Source organism: Miscanthus floridulus, chromosome 8 (assembly GCF_019320115.1).
Source record: "Miscanthus floridulus cultivar M001 chromosome 8, ASM1932011v1, whole genome shotgun sequence".
NCBI classification, from domain to species: domain Eukaryota; kingdom Viridiplantae; phylum Streptophyta; class Magnoliopsida; order Poales; family Poaceae; genus Miscanthus; species Miscanthus floridulus.
The window spans coordinates 196,625,641-196,630,237 of NC_089587.1; the positions used below are offsets into that span (position 1 = coordinate 196,625,641).

A 4,597-nucleotide genomic window follows, 5' to 3' on the forward strand; every position below is an offset into this window, starting at 1 on the left:
ATATAAAATGATTGAACTTTTGTAAATAACATAATAAAACAAATAAAAATTTAAAAAATGCTAAACCAAGTTTGTTGAACTCTACACAACTAGCACTGCACTGTAAACACATAACATCACATGTTTTAGTGTAATTTTTTGCTATTAATGTGGATCTAGATTTCTCAAGCGTTTTCTAAAAAAATTAATAGAGTTAGTTTCTTTATTCAAATTGCTATAAAAATTTTATGCTAGCTTACCCATAACACACATAAAATAAAACAATTGAGTGATTCTACCGGCTTCACGATCCTATATATACAATTCTTAATTTCACAGTGATGGGTGTGTCGTACATAGTTCTTAATTGAAAAAAAGAGACTCTAGCTATTATCATCTGCAATGGCAACGATCAACATCAACTCCACTGATCTGTATAATTATATTGTACTACTGCTATTTATTCTCCACAGAAGCTAAGTAATACTAATTGTAATATAATTATTAGCTTCATGATGCAAGCACCACACAGGACCGCGCGCCAAGGCCGCGCTGCTTTCTAGTATGAGCTTGTTTGGATGTCCATGTAGCCACCGTGGTGATACATAGACATCCGAACAAGACCTAAGGAACTGTCTCTTGAATCCTAATGCAAATTGGACATACGGAGTATGTCCTTGGTAACATAAACACTATTGTTGCTGGTTTCTTAAACCAAAAGACATTGCTTGTCCATCCATTCCCAAGGTGCCTGAAAGGCATAAACCAAAGTTGTTCAATCTAACTTGAACTGGCTACTGAAAGGCATTAGCTGAGGCACCTTGTGCTCCCTCCATCTAACTTGAACTAACTATAAAAATCCGATATAATCTTTTCGTTCAAATTGCAAGTCGTTATATCTTTTCTATGTACGTAACTTTTGCTATCTGGATACATAAGCTAAAACACCTTATAATTTGAAATGGATTGCGTACAGGATTTCAAAAGTGGGTCTGATTCTACCTTGAGTAGATGAAGCCAAATTTTCATCCTTTATCTAAAAAAGGTGAACCACAAATACACGAATATAAAAGTACAAATCAACGAGGCTTATAACCTTGAGCAGGAACAAGCAAGCAAGGCACCCGCATCAACATAGGGACATGCCAAGACAAAGCAAACTGAAGGTTGAGGAAATGGAAGGTAAACAGGAGCCAAGCCCAACGTCATCCGAAGAAAAAAAAAATCAAAGAAAGAAAATACTGTATGCTTCGAAGAAAACTGGCATAGCGTTCAAAACAAACAAACAAAAAAACTGGCATAAAAATTCGTTTCCTGATGAAATCAGCAGACAGTGGAGTCGAGCCCATAACCAACTCGGACGCGTGTCCAGCGCCTCGACCCGTCTCCCCGCCACGTCCTCTCTCTTCACCTTCCTTCCGGCCTTCCCCACGGCCCCACCGGCCATTGCCCCTCCGGCCCCCGCGACCGCCACTCCGCGATGACGAAGCCGCCGGCACCGGCGGTTCCATCGCCTGAGCCACCGCCGCGCCTCGCCGGTGGGCGTGGGCCGCGCGGCCTCCGATCCCTGCCCGCGCTCTCCTACAACACCCACCGCGCCCTCGTCCTGGGGCTCACCTTCCTGGCCTACGCGCTCTACCACGCCTCCCGCAAGCCGCCCAGCATCGTCAAGCGCGAGCTCGCCCGGTCCTGGCCGCCCTTCGCCGACCCGGCGCTCCTCGGCGCCACCGACGTCGCCTTCCTCACCTCCTATTCCCTCGGCATGTTCGTCGCCGGCCACCTCGGCGACTGCCTCGACCTCCGCCGCTTCCTTGCCTTCGGCATGGTCACCAGCGGCGCCGCCGTGGCGCTCTTCGGCGCCGGGTACTTCCTCGGCCTGCATTCGCTCGCGTTCTACGTCGTCGCCCAGGTGATCGCCGGCCTGCTCCAGTCCACGGGCTGGCCCTCCGTCGTCGCCATCGTGGGCAACTGGTTCTGCGGCCGGAGGCGCGGCCTCATCATGGGCGTATGGAACGCGCACACCTCCGTCGGGAACATCACCGGATCGCTTGTCGCGGCGGCCATGCTTGGGTACGGGTGGGGATGGTCGTTCGTGGTCCCCGGTGGGCTCATTGCGCTCGGTGGCGTCCTTGTGCTTTTCTTCCTCGCGCCATACCCCCAGTACGTCGGCTTTGGCCCGTCGCCGATTGAACCGTTCACTGATGAGAGCACCGACGGGGAGGACATCAGTGCCGCGGGTGGCGCTGGGAAGGACAGACGGGATGCCGTGGGAATTTTTAAGGCACTAGCCATTCCCGGTGTGGTCATCTTCGCGCTCTGTCTGTTCTTCGCCAAACTAGTTGCCTACACGTTTCTGTACTGGCTCCCATTCTACTTGAGCCAGACTGGTAAGCCCGTGTTTTTTCTTTCAATGAGTTTGTTCCTCATTTGGATGAATTGTTATCACATTAGATGAGATTGGTATGAATTGTTAGCTTCCTGCTCTGCATTTGAATAGATTGATATGGTTCTTTATGAAAGTTATCATATTTGCTTGTGATTGAATTTTGATTGGGGTGGACATGAACTTACATTGTAGAGTAGCATGTTGCTGTAGTTATGCTGCAGCAGTAGTATTATGCTTTGCACTATATCAGTAGTGCAAGAGATATATAGCACATAAAAAGGCAAAATGGTAAGAATTTATGTTCCGCTAGATAACCAGTTTATCCTTGCCCAGAGTATCCTGTGTGCGTCTGTATAAGTTTTGTCAGAGGTTCAGAGCTGATCGTTTCTTTTACTGAAGTTTTTTTTTTTGATGAAAACAGGAGGGGAGAGCCCCCTACTGTGCTTTATTGAAAATGTTTCTTTTACTGAAGTTAGGAAGGGTTGCATTTTGATTTGAATATACCATGACTCACACATTTATCTGTTGTTCTGTTTATCTGAACACAACTTGCGTTTTCAAGTCAAATGCATCAGTATTATCCATACTGCATTGTGGTGTCTCCAGATGACTTGTGTGATTGTCTTGTAAGTTGTAACCTTTTTTTTGTGGAATTACTGATACTGTGCAGCACATTTTAACTTTATTAGCTACTTGAACTTCATATTTGGATTCGACATTTAAAATGACACTTCTTTTAACATTGTAATTTTTTCCAGCTATTGGAGGCCAGCATATGTCAGCTGCATCTGCTGGATATCTATCAGTTTTGTTTGATGTAGGTGGAATAGTTGGGGGAGTTCTAGCCGGCTTCATATCTGACCAGCTCAATGCTAGGGCAACCACTGCTGCCATTTTCATGTACTTGGCGATTCCATCTCTTTTCCTCTTTCATGCATATGGTAGTACCTCAGAAGCGACAAACATTGGCTTGATGATGATCAGTGGCCTGTTTGTTAATGGACCCTATGCTCTCTCATAACAACTGCTGTTTCTGCTGATTTGGGCACTCACAAATCCCTTAAAGGGGATTCTCGCGCATTGGCCACGGTAACGGCAATTATAGATGGGACAGGATCTCTTGGTGCTGCATTAGGACCATTCATAACGGGCTTCATTTCAAGAAAAGGGTGGGATTCAGTATTCATAATGCTTGCACTTTGTGCACTGGTTGCTGCTGTGTTGTTGTCAAGTCATGTGAAAACAGAAATTCCTCAGATCATCCAGAAGTGGAGAAATCGCTCAACTACTACGCAGAATGGAAATGAAGGTAATGACCATAGGCAGCAGTGTTGCATATGTCCCATTCTGAATACTATCATAAAAGCTTAGATATTTACTATATTGTGCTGATGTTCTCCTTGCTCTTTGTCTTTGTCTAATAGATCCTGGTGTTCAGCCACTTCTAGTGGACGAAAGTTGACGGGGAGATCTTTCGGTGCTGCTCCTAGTGTGAGACAGTTTTGTCATGTTGTTGTGAGGTAATGTGATGGTTCTGGAGAAAAGCCAAATCAGACCATGATAAGGAAACGGTTCCTGTCCCTCATGCTTATCCGAGCAAACAAGGAGTGGGATATAATCTGTTTTCTCAAAATGATGGTATAGTCCATCGCAGTAGAAATTTTGGATACATCAATCTGTTGTATAAGAACATACTGTATATCTTTAGCATATCAAATGTACTTCAGGGATTTAGATGAACCTAGGAAGATAGAACAATGACTTAACAGTCTGAAATACAGATGAAGGCTGTGTGCACAATGTCAATGATATTGTGTTTTTGCCCTTGATGGTAACTGTTTAGCTGAACGGGGTCCAGAATCCCTGTGGCCATTTTGCAGTAGCGTGTCGGAATGACCAGCGTTCTGCTACTTTTATTTTGTGACCTAAGCTGACATGTAGTTTGCAGAACTACTAAGAAGTTAAGGGAAATCGGGTGAAAAATTTTGGGTGAATGGTGTTGCAGACATAATGGATATTAACTCCATTGGGTCTTGCAGACATATATGCTTTGTGTCTATTCTGAAATCGAAACACTAAACTGTTAATCTTTCCAAAACAAAGAAGCCAGTCCACCATTTCAGTTAGCAAATAACATTACAGAAGTATCATACGCAGTACGATTCTACAGGTTGGTCGTACTTATCCTGAAGTTCGTTACCACCTGCACATCAGAGGCCTATGAGAAAGGAC

General features: G+C 44.9%; 1 pseudogene; it reads left to right on the forward strand.

The window, feature by feature from the left end:
* Positions 1 to 1,441: 1,441 nt before the first annotated feature.
* On the forward strand, positions 1,442 to 4,194 carry LOC136474482 (putative glycerol-3-phosphate transporter 4; annotated as a pseudogene).
* Positions 4,195 to 4,597: the final 403 nt, after the last annotated feature.